At 33.7% G+C, this 14,241-nt stretch overlaps 1 long non-coding RNA gene and 2 other non-coding genes across 4 annotated transcripts; all 3 read left to right on the plus strand.

Annotated features, from left to right (window-relative positions):
• Positions 1 to 1,462: 1,462 nt before the first annotated feature.
• LOC128238775 (uncharacterized) lies at positions 1,463 to 5,878 on the plus strand. Of its 2 annotated transcripts, none has more exons than XR_008261769.1 (7): positions 1,463 to 1,600; positions 1,934 to 2,004; positions 2,396 to 2,484; positions 2,921 to 2,996; positions 4,151 to 4,227; positions 4,461 to 4,575; positions 5,778 to 5,878. It is a non-coding gene; the product is annotated as an uncharacterized LOC128238775 (long non-coding RNA). The 2 variants fall into 2 exon arrangements; XR_008261770.1 differs by having other exon boundaries at positions 4,461 to 4,565.
• A 6,035-nt stretch (positions 5,879 to 11,913) lies between these two features.
• Trnal-caa (transfer RNA leucine (anticodon CAA)) lies at positions 11,914 to 11,995 on the plus strand. The gene has a single exon. It is a non-coding gene; the product is annotated as a tRNA-Leu (tRNA).
• Positions 11,996 to 12,143: 148 nt separating this feature from the next.
• On the plus strand, positions 12,144 to 12,225 carry Trnal-uaa (transfer RNA leucine (anticodon UAA)). Its single transcript has one exon. It is a non-coding gene; the product is annotated as a tRNA-Leu (tRNA).
• The last annotated feature ends 2,016 nt before the right edge of the window (positions 12,226 to 14,241 follow it).

Genomic DNA, 14,241 nt, shown 5'->3' on the forward strand with positions numbered 1-14,241 from the left:
AGCGAGTTCAATGTCAGTTTTATTTTCGATTTATATCATGGAATGCGATTTACTAGTGAATTATTTTATTCTTATTATAAGGGCTGAAAATTTGTTACTTGTCATACACATTCTCAAACAATTATGTCCAGTCAAGCATCGACACAGCAAACAACGCCTTGTGAGAACACCAGTGAAAACGAGCAAAAAAGCGAATCTTGTTCTCAGCAACCCATGAATGATATCAATGAATATGAAAAAATGATGGAGATGGCAGAAGATTATTTGCGAGATGCTGAAGAACAAAAATCGAGCGAAATCGAATCCATGCAAGATGACAACCCAGACGGGGCAGTTTGTTATATGAGAAATTGCTGCGTTTGTGACGGTTACTGTTATGATAGTGATAATTTTGAAGACATTGAGACCGAAGACGAGGAAGTAAAAATTGACGAAATTGAACCAAGTATTTTTGTGAGCGAAAACAAGAATTGACATTAGTTTTCAATCCGCTCAAACATGATGATACTTCATTAAGTGCTTTCCGAATGAAAAGGTTCAAACAATTGTTTTGATGTTTTAACTTTGAATAAATGCGTTGAAATGCAATTTGATTGTTTGTTTATCTCGATTGAAAAATAGAAGCATAGTAACATAGTAGCAAGCACCGTACCTAGCATTGTAGATTGCATGGTCCATGGCTTAAAATAATGCAATGAGTGGAACGAATATAGTTCATATATAAACTTATCTTTTCTTCTCATGTCATACTTGTCAAAACCTACTGATCTAGTATATATACAAATTATGGGAATCAAGAAAATCATCAAAACGTGTTTGAAGAAGTTGCTCAGAAGGTCTGATGCAAAACAGAAAAACATGGACAGTGTGCAATTGAATGCAAACATCAATATGGCAATTGAAATCCACACGTGTCCGAAACTATATCCGTGTTTGATTTGTTTCAAAAAAGGGGATGCTGAGAAAACAGAACAGAAAGCCGAAAGCCATCAGTGCCCTGAACTGTACCCCTGTTTGGTGTGTTTGGTGCAAGAAGACTCGTCGAGTGTTGACAAAACTTACAAAGTTGTTGAAAAGCTCAGTAGCAGAGACTTAGAGAGAAATGAGAATCACGAAGCACTTCGCCAGTTCTTCGCCAGGCGTGGGAGGCAATTTGTGCCAAAACAGTTTTAACAATAAATTGAGTGATGAACAGACAATGATTAGTAACAAAATAAAATGTATGAACTGTTCGTATTTTATTGTGTTTATCTATAGTAATCTAGTTGGAATCACTTAAGCTTTAAGAACAACTATGCTTGCTCATAGTTATCAAACGAGTAATGGTCATATAGTCATATATATGTGCAAATCGCTATGCATAACTCCTCAAAGGTACACAGAATGTATCGTAAAATGCTACAAAGTACGATACTTAAGCAAAATAAAACATGAAATAAAGTAAAACAATCACAGACTAATGTTACGATTTTCGGTACAAGCTATACTGAGCTGATTATTATAAGGGAAAGTGTTGTCTGTCGTATTCACTTGGATACGGTTGAACCATGTAAACAATACTCTTTGTGTGTAAAATTTGGGATATTTTCTGTGTTTGAAGGTACGACCTTGGTAGTTATAGTTTCTATAATGTGTTCGCGATTGAATCAAGCCGGGTTTATGCATATACAAGAGATATAAATGATTTTACGAGGTTTTAAACATTTCCAATTTCAGAAAATATTTCTACTTTCGATTTCGTTTTTCTGAAAATGAACAAACTTTTTTTTTCCTATTGTTTAATTTCATAAAACGATACATAATACATGATTAAGATAATTTTAAATTATTTTTAATGAGTGTATTTTCTTTATTTTCGTAAAAGTTTAAAAAATAAATAAATAATGCAATTCATGGAATGATATGACGTGATATGTATGACGTCATATTGCAGAGTTCTCGCTGTGCGCTGGTCGGCCATCTTGAAAAATAAATTGTGAAGGTCGTATTTCCAGCTTTCCTGCGGTAAGTATGACATGAATGTTTAAAAGTTTTATGAGAAATTGTGTCTAAATATATGATGTATCATATTACCAACAAGTTTTGTCGATGTGTGCATTGAATTACGTAAAAACTTATGTCAAAAGAAATTGCTCCCAGCTCGTTTTAGAATGTTTCGAACATTCTCGAAGCCGATTTTAGAAACTTTAATTCTCGGCTAGATATGTTGAAAAACATAGTAAGCGGTGTTAATTCATATCTCTTGTCTTGTTTATGTCATATTTTGAATGATTTTAACTTTGTTTAGGGACCAAACTGACAGAAATAAGAAATGGCAAATCATGCGAGATTGATAAATATCTTCTTCTATTTGTTTGTTTGAAAAATATGTTGAAAATTATTTTTTTTAAACCAGAGACGGCAGTTCAGATGCAGTCGTCCTGTGTGTCAGAAAGCTGGTGATCAAAATGGTTGAAGGCAGTACCCAAGAAAGTACATTTACAAGTAAGTAAAATCGCTGAAAATTAATTCCATGAATTGAACTGTCATATCATAATCTCAGTGCTTAGTCTGTTTGGAAATATGCTTGGAATAATTTTTATAAACTGATAATTTATCTAATAACAGACACTGTGTTTGATTTATTACATTGAACTGCTATTAGATAAATTTTCAGTTTATATTTGATATCTACCAATGCCATAAATGCATAATTTTGTTCCTGTTGTGAATGATAAGAAATGTTGGGAACATAATACCTTCTGCATGTGAACAGTTTTTCTGTTTCTGTTTGTATGTAGGAAGTATTTTGTTTTCAGGATTATTTCAACATTGTTGATGTGGATGAAATGTGCACTTAGCCATGCTTTTAATGGAATGAAAAAAGTAAAAAACTAACAAGCAATATGTACAGTTTTGTTGATAAAATGTTTTGTTTCAGAGTTGTGAGGAGTAACCTAGCCTATATAACCTGAAGCTCACCCAATATGCAGTGTGTTCTGCTCTGTCAATAACAAGTAAGTAATTTCACCAAATTTCATCAGAAACAAATCTCAAATTTACAATGAACAGTAAAGTTAACTCATCTTGGTACTTTAATTTACTGAAACACTGAACCAACATGATTTGATTTTGCTCTTTGTACTTATTTCACATTATGGTAGCAAAATTACAGCTATGTGTCAGATTCGTGACATTTAGCATTTGTCATACATTTCACTCATTCAGTTGTCAAACCAAATGCTAAGTGTCAAATCGATTCATGATATTTAGCATGTGTCATACATTTCACTATATTATTTGTCAAACCGAAAGATGAATGTCAAATTATTTACACATGCTTAGCAGTTTATCATACATTTCACTTTATTATTTGTCAAACCAAAAGATGAATGTCAAATTATTTGAAGATGCTAAGCATCTTATCATACATTTTACTCTTTTTATGACAAATCGACTCACAAATTTAAGCAAACCAGGTGACGATGTACAAATAATTTAGGGTGACGAGCTTTTTGGTTACCTCGCCCAGCCCAACTGAAAGACATAAAGTATATCTATATGTCTTTTAGTTTGGTCGGGCGAGCGAGCCAAAATCTCGTCATCCCAAAATATTTGTACATCGTCACTTTGTGTGCTTAATTTTGAGATTCAAATAAATCGTTCTAAATTCAATGTAAAAAAAAGTTTCATAAGGGGGGTACTCAGTGTGAAAAAACTACATCGCTTAAACGCAAATGCGCTTTGGTAAGTATATAGCTAAAAAGCGAATGCGCTATGGTGAAAATCCAAAGTCAAAATTTTTGAAAAAAATGAAAAGTTGTCAAAAAAATCATAATTTTAAGCACGTTGTTAGTGTACTGCTCTGTCATTTGTAAATCAAAACTGAGAGAATGGTTAATATGTTTTGAGACTAAGCATTTACAACTCACTGCAAATATTCTTTGGTGGTCAAAGACTTAATAGAAGTTAATTAGCCAGTGTTCATATTTAGTAAATGAAAATTAGTGAGTTGAAGCTTATATTGTTAAGTTTTATTGTATATCATCTGGCAGGGAAAACAAGATCATTTAAGATTCATGTTTTTGGTGGCAAACAAATTGAACAAGTATTGTTCTTATTTTACTCATTGATGTTTTCATTTTTCAACAGAAATGTTTTGTTTTTTCAGCTTTGTATGGCTGGTCTGACCTCAGTGGAAGTTGTTCGTTTAAATGGTTTCGGGACATTGAAGTAAAACAACACGAGGTAAAATACAAAGTGCTTATTTATTTTTTAACTTGTTTATCCAGTAGTATATGATAAACAGTTTTTGAACTTGTTCATCCAGTATTATATGGTACATACAACAATAATGTAGAATATTAAATCACTGAGTTGCGGCTTCTCTGAACAAACATCTGTTCACTTTATATCCACAGTTTTTTGAGAAACAAACAGGGCATCTGTTTTCCCAGTTTGTAGATTTTCTCGTTTTGCAGAATGTCCCACCAAGAGTGAATGGCTGCCTGTTTGCTTCAGATTCCCAGTCCTCCTCGCTGATGATTTCTGAAGTCCTTACGCAGTCACCCCAGTCTTCAACCTCGGTTTGTACAGGTGATAATGTTTTTGAACCATAGTTCATTGTCATGTCATTGGAGTTGTTCAGCTGCTCCAGTTCTGACTGTAACTCTGTTTTGAGTACAGCAAGTCTAGCCTCAAGAATGGCAATTCTCTTAATTTTGCGATTAAGTCTCTCCATTGTACAGATCATAAATTGCTGTAGTTTTCAAGTTTTGTAATGATATTAAGTATGCGTTACATATTAAATATGCACAAAAATAATGCATTCGATCTGCATTTCACAAGTGTAAAACATCACAAATGAATGGTATTTCAATCTACTTTTTTGTCAAACCATATGACATTATTTGTTCATGACATTTAGAAATAGTCATACAATGCAAATTCTTCTAGTACACAATCGCAAATAAATAATTCTTTCAGTTGTCAAACCAAATGCTAAGTGTCAAATCGATTCATGAACTGAGCATTTATCAAACATTTCACTCTATTATTTGTCAAACCAAAAGATGAACGTCAAATTATTTACAGATGCTAAGCAGTTTATCATACATTTCACTTTATTATTTGTCAAACCAAAAGATGAATGTCAAATTATTTGAAGATGCTAAGCATCTGATCATACATTTTACTCTTTTTATGACAAATCGACTCACAAATTTAAGCAAACCAGGTGACGATGTACAAATAATTTAGGGTGACGAGCGTTTTGGTTACCTCGCCCAGCCCAACTGAAAGACATAAAGTATATCTATATGTCTTTTAGTTTGGTCGGGCGAGCGAGCCAAAATCTCGTCATCCCAAAATATTTGTACATCGTCACTTTGTGTGCTTAATTTTGAGATTCAAATAAATCGTTCTAAATTCAATGTAAAAAAAAGTTTCATAAGGGGGGTACTCAGCGTGAAAAAACTACATCGCTTAAACGCAAATGCGCTTTGGTAAGTATATAGCTAAAAAACGAATGCGCTATGGTGAAAATCCAAAGTCAAAAATTTTGAAAAAATTGAAAAGTTGTCAAAAAAATCATAATTTTAAGCACGTTGTTAGTGTACTGCTCTGTCATTTGTAAATCAAAACTGAGAGAATGGTTAATATGTTTTGAAATTAAGCATTTATCATTTTTGTAAAAATCCAATGTTATAAATGAAACCAAAATTTACCAGAGTAAACATTAATGTGCTATTGTATGTAAGAATGTTTCGTCTTTTACACGTTTCATTTCATTTTTTCAGATGAGATGCCATACACAGGGGATCCGACAGAAGACAGCAGACAGAATTCGTCGATCTATTTGAAATGTCATTGTTTATTTGAAAAAAGATACCTATCCACACTTGTTCGTTTTAAAATATTGTTTGTATTATATGTGCTTTGTACCGTTGCTTTTTGTTTATCAGTAATTCTCCAACACTTGTATTTCGTGTTTTACATGAACATTGAAAATTTATCATACAGTAAATCATTTCAAAAATGAAATTTAAATGGAGAAATACTGATTTATCTGTTTGCTTTTAATGTTTGTGCTGTCTTGCTTACCCCAGTAACGCGGGTCTTGTTTGCTATTGTGAGTACTGTTGTTATTTTTTTTGGCCATCCAAAGTATTGTTCACGAAAGATAACACATTTTTTTCATAAAATTGGTTACATTTTGGTCTGTCGATTTTTTTCAATGAAACCACAGTCAAACGGTTTTTCACTATATTTTTTTTATGAGAAACAGCCAGACTTGGTCACGGCTGAAACCGAGGAACATTTGTGATTGAACAAAATTTTAGCAGTAATGCTGCTTGTAATTCATAAATTTATTAAGCTTTGGTCTTGTCATATTGGTAAAATGGTAAACATTTTGATAGTGTGCACAAGAGCAAAATTTGCACTGCATTTTAAAATGTTTCATTTTTGTGAAATGCTGTTGACAAAATGATTTGTTTGCTCGTGCCAGCATGGGTCGACGAGATTCGTTTCTCGCTGTCCTTTATGCGGCGGTTTAAGATGCAAGCCTGTTGTTTTGTCAATGTCTATAAAGTTCAGCTTGAATGAAAATTGAAATCAATATTGCAAGATCAAGCACTTTTTTAAAAAAAAATGTTAGAATGTAGATGCGTTGTGAAATGCTGTTGACAAAATGATTTGTTTGCTCGTGCCAGCATGGGTCGACGAGATTCGTTTCTCACTGTCCTTTATGCGGCGGTTTAAGATGCAAGCCTGTTGTTTTGTCAATGTCTATAAAGTTCAGCTTGAATGAAAATTGAAATCAATATTGCAAGATCAAGCACTTTTTAAAAAAATGTTAGAATGTAGATGCGTTGTGAAATACAAGTGAATGTACTAGGCTCATTGCATTCTTAGTTTGGTTTCGAAGTGCAAAACTTCATTCATCACAAACATTCCTCTTGAACGACCGAACATTGATATGTGGCAATGTTTTCGTTCAGCAAAATGATTTGGCAAAAGTAATTTAAAGGCTAGCATGAGTATGGAGGTGTCGTTAGACCAGCTTAGTATTGGTGTAAGGTGGTGTACAGTGCCAATACTAGGAACCGCTCATGTTCACCATGTCACGCTACAGGCAATGAAAAATAGGGAGTGGCAACCTCTTTGTATTGCCGTGGTCCGACACTCCACACAGTCTTTACAATGAGAGGGGAAATATAGGCAATCGGATGCTTCTTCCTAAGTGTGCCTTGTCGAGTAACTGCCTTTGGCGTTGCCTTTATTTTCAAATTTGTGAACAAATAAAACTAGGTTAGGACCACATAATAGGGTTACGATGAAAATTAGGTTTCCCTTTTAATGCTTGAAGATAACAGCCACTGGCGTTATACTTCAAAAAAAATGGCTCGAAATACACATATCACACAAACATTCAACATTTCAACATTTTGTCAGCAGCATTTTTCATTTTTTCAAAAAAATACTCAGATGTACAAAAATAATGCAAAACATGAACAGCAAATTCACAAATTCTGATGTGTTGAAATTTAAAAAAAAACAAACATGAGATTGTATGAAAAAGCTTCTTTTTTATTTTCAAACAATTGAGATATCACAATCATAAGCCATATGTACAAAAATAATGCAACTCTGAATTGTAATTTCATGCTCTCAACAAAAAAATATGCATCGAAAATTGTGAAAAATTGTGAACAATTGTGAAAATCTAAAAGTTGACGAGGATCTCAAGATTTCAAAAAAAACGAACTATAGGCTTTATTTCACACAATACTTCATGAAAAAAAAATCAAATCTTCATAATGTTCATAATCTAGAAATTAACGAGGGATCTAAAGATTTCATAAAAAAATTATAGGCTCCATTTATTCAAAATTATAGGCTCATGCAAATCTTTCAAAAAATTATAGGCACATGCAAATCTCACAGATCTCACAATCATAAGCCATATGCACAAAACATGCAGCTAAGTCCATGAAACATGAAAAATTGATATCTTTCTGAGACTGGCGTTCACACAATGTCTCATGAAAAAAATCAAATCTTCATATTGTTGAAAAATTATAGGCTCATACAAATCTCTCAAAAAATTACAAATCTCACAATCATAAGCTATATGCACAAAAATGCAGCATCAAGTCCATGAAACATGAAAAATTGGTATCTTACTGAAACTGGCGTTCACACAAGATTTCATGAAAAAAATCAAATCTTCATAATGTTGAAAAAATTATAGGTTCATGCAAATATCTCAAAAAATTACAAATCTCACAATCATAAGCTATATGCACAAAAAACACCAAGTCCATGAAACATGAAAAAATGATATCTTACTGAAACTGGCGTTCACACAAGATTTCATGAAAAAAATCAAATCTTCATATTGTTGAAAAATTATAGGCTCATACAAATCTCTCAAAAAATTACAAATCTCACAATCATAAGCTATATGCACAAAAATGCAGCATCAAGTCCATGAAACATGAAAAATTGGTATCTTACTGAAACTGGCGTTCACACAAGATCTCATGAAAAAAAAATCAAATCTTCATAGTGTTGAAAATTATAGGTTTCATTTATTCAAAAAATTATAGGCTCATGCAAATCTCTCAAAAAATTACAAATCTCACAATCATAAGCCATATGCACAAAAAAATGCAGCTAAGTCGATGAAACATGAAAAATTGATATCTTTCTGAGGCTGGCGTTCACACAAGATCTCATGAAAAAAATCAAATCTTCATAGTGTTGAAAATTATATGCTTCATTTATTCAAAAAATTATAGGCTCATGCAAATCTCTCAAAAAATTACAAATCTCACAATCATAAGCCATATGCACAAAAAAATGCAGCTAAGTCGATGAAACATGAAAAATTGATATCTTTCTGAGGCTGGCGTTCACACAAGATCTCATGAAAAAAATCAAATCTTCATAGTGTTGAAAATTATATGCTTCATTTATTCAAAAAATTATAGGCTCATGCAAATCTTTCAAAAAATTATAGGCACATGCATATCTCTCAAAAAATTACAGATCTCACAATCATAAGCCATATGCACAAAAATGCAGCATCAAGTCCATGAAACATGAAAATTGATATCTTTCTGAGACTGGCGTTCACACAAGATTTCATGAAAAAAATCAAATCTTCATATTGTTGAAAAATTATAGGCTCATACAAATCTCTCAAAAAATTACAAATCTCACAATCATAAGCTATATGCACAAAAATGCAGCATCAAGTCCATGAAACATGAAAAATTGGTATCTTACTGAAACTGGCGTTCACACAAGATTTCATGAAAAAAATCAAATCTTCATATTGTTGAAAAATTATAGGCTCATACAAATCTCTCAAAAAATTACAAATCTCACAATCATAAGCTATATGCACAAAAATGCAGCATCAAGTCCATGAAACATGAAAAATTGGTATCTTACTGAAACTGGCGTTCACACAAGATTTCATGAAAAAAATCAAATCTTCATAATGTTGAAAAAATTATAGGTTCATGCAAATATCTCAAAAAATTACAAATCTCACAATCATAAGCTATATGCACAAAAAACACCAAGTCCATGAAACATGAAAAATTGATATTTTACTGAAACTGGCGTTCACACAAGATTTCATGAAAAAAATAAAATCTTCATAATGTTCAAATTCAACAAATCAACATTTGCAGCAAATCTCACAGATCTCACAATCATAAGCTATATGCACAAAAAACACCAAGTCCATGAAACATGAAAAATTGATATTTTACTGAAACTGGCGTTCACACAAGATTTCATGAAAAAAATAAAATCTTCATAATGTTCAAATTCAACAAATCAACATTTGCAGCAAATCTCACAGATCTCACAATCATAAGCTATATGCACAAAAAAATGCAGCATCAAGTCCATGAAACTTGAAAAAAAATGATATTTTGCTGAAACTAATTTCACATAATCTTCATAGAAAAACTACTTCATTCACAGATTTCAAAATCTCGAGCCATTTGTACAATAATAATGCGGAATCAAGTGATAATTCTGGAACTATTTCATATGAGCGTATAAATAAAAACGGTAAAAAAAAATAGTCCTAACCATTTATGCACAATTATAATGCGATGCGCATTAATTTTGGCCATCGGGTATATAAGCTCCACATTTTTCAATATTCGTCATTCCAGTAGCAAGCTCTTAACTCAGAAGTGCTGTTAGTCTGCTGGGAGCCCAAAGTGGGTTTGAACTTCTCAGATTTCTCCTCGCACTATGAACTTGGTGCATCAGAGATACAGAGAAAATATCTGAGAGGTTTTTTGACCTTCTGGTTTGAACATGAGAACCGTATGTCGCGATACCTCATAGTTTTTCGCTCTTGAGTCTGGCCAGCTCATGTTGTCGATCACTTTGACATCGCCTGACGAATACGATCATTCTCTGTGATAGCCAATAGATCATATACAAAAAGCGAATTTGGCAAGTGATTTGTTATTTGCGTCTGGTAGCATGAGCATAGAAGTATAGCTTCGACGAGATTTGTTTCTCATTGCTCAATATGCTACGGTCTTGGATGCAATGCAATGATTTTGTCAACTTCGCAAAAACATTTTGGCAAAAGTAAAATTTGAGAGGCTACCATGAGTATGGAGGTGTCGTTAGACCAGCTTAGTATTGGTGTAAGGTGATGTACAGTACCAATACTAGGAACCGCTCATGGTCATCATGTCGCGCTACAGGCAATGAAAAATAGGGAGTGGCAACCTCGATGTATCGCTGTGGTCCGACACTCCACACAGTCTTTACAAAGAGAGAGGAAAACACAAGCAATCGGATGCTTATTCCTAAGTGTGCCCTGTCGAGTAACTGCCTTTAGCGTTGCCTCAGTTTTTTTCAAAATTCAAAATTCAAACTTCAATCGCTTCTTTGCTCAGAAGTTGCGATACATAAAAGGAAATGCTTTCTGAGATTAAAGTTAGCATTTCCTGCCTGCAAGTAAAGCGAGCAAATATGCCTCTATGTGCTTAAGAGGTGTGTTTGAAAGTGAACTCTGTAGCCTTCTCTTAGATCAAAAGAGAAATAAGTCTACGAGTTTTCGAGCCTAGCTTGTGGTTTTGGGTACTTGAAGTTGATCGCATATTTCCAATCGTTCACTGATCGATCTATGCGGCTGTAGCACTCGATTCTTGCTTCAGTATAGCCATTCATGTATCTGAGATCATAAGTTCGGCGTTGTGCCTACAACGAGTCAGCAATACCCCGTTTGTTACACCCGAGTAGTCCAGCACTCTACATTATAGGTGTAACAAATTGTAGAAGGTCGCCTGGAAGGCCTCTAATGGGTGCTGATTTTGCGTAGTGTATGACACTAGGAAAATAGGTTTCTGGCTCAGAGTTACCATTTTCCGACCTCGCTGATGCCGTGGGTAACCTGACCAATGCCAGTCACAAGTCTGGATGAAAAACAGGGAGTGACCACATTGCATAACAAAAATACTTTTCACATTGAATGTTTGACATTATAACAATTGTAAACATTTGCTTGTGTTTGATTTCATGAAAACAATTGTGTATAATTATGTATATTGATATGTTTGCAATGTTATGAATACTATGCATGTTTGTACTTTGTTATCTGCTTACATTTTGAATAAAACATAAACTGAAATTAGAAGCATTAGTTGTATATGAGAAATTTTCAATAGTTATGCAACGATTGAGTGAAACAAAATTTAAGCATCATGAAGACTTTCGTCTTTTGAAATGCTTCAAACTGCAAAGCTCACTTCACTTTCACGTGAAAGCAATTTTTAAATTTCATCTCATATTTTTAAAATCTTCAAACATAAGAAAAAACTCATGTTTCCTTTGTATTACAATTTCAAGCTCTTATAATCTTCACTTCTCAGCTCATTTGCACCAAGTACGGTGGCCGAGTGGTTAAGGCGTTGGACTCAAGTTCCAATGGACATTGTCCGCGTGGGTTCGAACCCCACCCGTACTAATACTTTTGCATTTAAGGCAATTGTTCATTCGACTAAGAGTAACTGCAAAGTTTTGTAAGGAATCCATGAGCAATTTGGCAGATCGTATGGCCTTTGCATTATAATTTCAAGCTCTTATAATCTTCACTTCTCATCTCATTTGTACCAAGTACGGTGGCCGAGTGGTTAAGGCGTTGGACTTAAGTTCCAATGGACTATGTCCGCGTGGGTTCGAACCCCACCCGTACTAATATGTTTTGCATTTTGGCTGACATGCGATTAGTATCCAAGATATTTCGTAATTTGGCATCACCTCAGCATGAAACAAGAAACGCGACAAGAGTTGCAACAACAAAACGATGAAAAAAACATTTGTCAAATTTGTGTTACGGACAAAAAGTGTATTGTGTTTACGCCTTGTGGCCATTTGACTTATCATGCATGTTCAATCAAAACTAGTAAATGCTATTTTTGCAGAACTGTTGTTATTGGAAAATTTCTTATGAATAAATCGTAAACAATTATTTGTATTTTTGCTTTCTGTTTATTTCATTTACATAGAAAGGTGAACTGTGTTAATCACTCAAACACTACCAGTTCTGATTCACACAGTTATGCTGTAGACAGCCGCAATACGCTAGTTAGCTCAAATTTCTAACATTGGTTTGCAAAGTTGACGAATGCAAGTTCGAGAAATAATGTATACGCTTTTGAGAGCACTACAAACTATATACAGCGGTGACTGTACTATTCACACTTCACTTACTATGGCAAAACGATATACTGACATCGTTGGGTTTGCTGGACTACAATACAATGATTATTTCAAAAGATTCTGTTGTGAATGTCAATTGTGTTGTGCTGGAGTCTTTACGTTAGAACCTTGTCAACGACATGATCTTTTGAACATTTTCCCTCCAGCTGGCTACTGCCAAAACTGTTTTCGATATGTGTGGTACTGTAATGATTGTAAGGCTGATGGAACGCCACCAAAAGTGCGAATGAGAAACTATTGTTTGTCATGTTTCTTCCACCGATTTGAAAATCTTGCAATCTTGGCCGGCTAACCCTGACGTGGTTGAAGAAAGTTTTCGATTGATTGTGACAATTATCTTGTTTCACAAAATGAAAAAATAAAAACTTGAAATAAATTACTTTGTTTTTGTATCTGATACCAAGACGCTCATTTTTTTTCTCTGATGATTTTCAATTTTCATTTTCAATTTTCATTTTCAATTTTCATTCTCAATTTTCATTCTCAATTTTCATTCTCATTCTCAATTTTCATTCTCAATTTTCATTCTCATTCTCAATTTTCATTCTCAAATTTCATTCTCAATTTTCATTCTCAATTTTCACATTCGTCATTTTCATTTTCACCCTCGTGGGACTAAACGCACTCATCGCCGATATCGGGTTGTAGTTAATTCATGTGTGGTCGGTATGTCTGGTTTGGTAATTAATAAATGCCTCTCTGAGTGATGGCCACCTTTTCTCGCCGTCGTGCATGAAGGCTAGCTATGTAGTGACCGCAAACATGTTTCGGGAAAACAGACTAACGAGTATCGATGATAATTGTTCAATGGCTTATCAGTTTTGGAAGAATGCTGTCCATTTTCCATTAGCCACGCGATGGTTAGTCTTACCTTTAAACTAATTATATGTGTATTCTTCATATCAGGGGCGAAGCCAGCAATTGACGTTAAATGGAATGTTGCTTAGGGGCACAACCTTTTGACATGAGCCCCTCCCTCAAATCCCGAAATTAAAATAGTTTAAAAAGTTGGCATGTTTTTAACAACTTCAATAATAATGATGCATTTTGAGCGTATTATAAGACTATAACATTTTTCTCCAAAATTGACATAAAAGTAAACTTTGACGAATTAATTTCTATTTATATATTCATTATTATTATTTTTTATTTATTTTAGTTTTTCTATTATTATTATTTTATTGTGTTTTTGTTGTTGTTTTTTTGTTGTTGTTTTTTTTTTTGGGGGGGGGGGGGCGGATACGCCTCCACCCTTGGATCCGCTAGTGCATTGTGCACGTCGACCGACGGTTTATACAGGGTGTTTACGAACTTTCATTACGTTGATGTTTACATGATCCCAAGTTCAAATAATGGCAAAGAGGCAAACATAGCAAAATATTGCAAAGCAATTTGTGCATGCAGTAAAAATATTCAATGAAAATCAGTATATTTTCTGTGACCACAGCAGACTTAAAAGTAATGAAAATACAGACCGAAGTACAAAAGACA

This window comes from Mya arenaria, chromosome 6 (assembly GCF_026914265.1).
Source record: "Mya arenaria isolate MELC-2E11 chromosome 6, ASM2691426v1".
NCBI lineage: Eukaryota > Metazoa > Mollusca > Bivalvia > Myida > Myidae > Mya > Mya arenaria.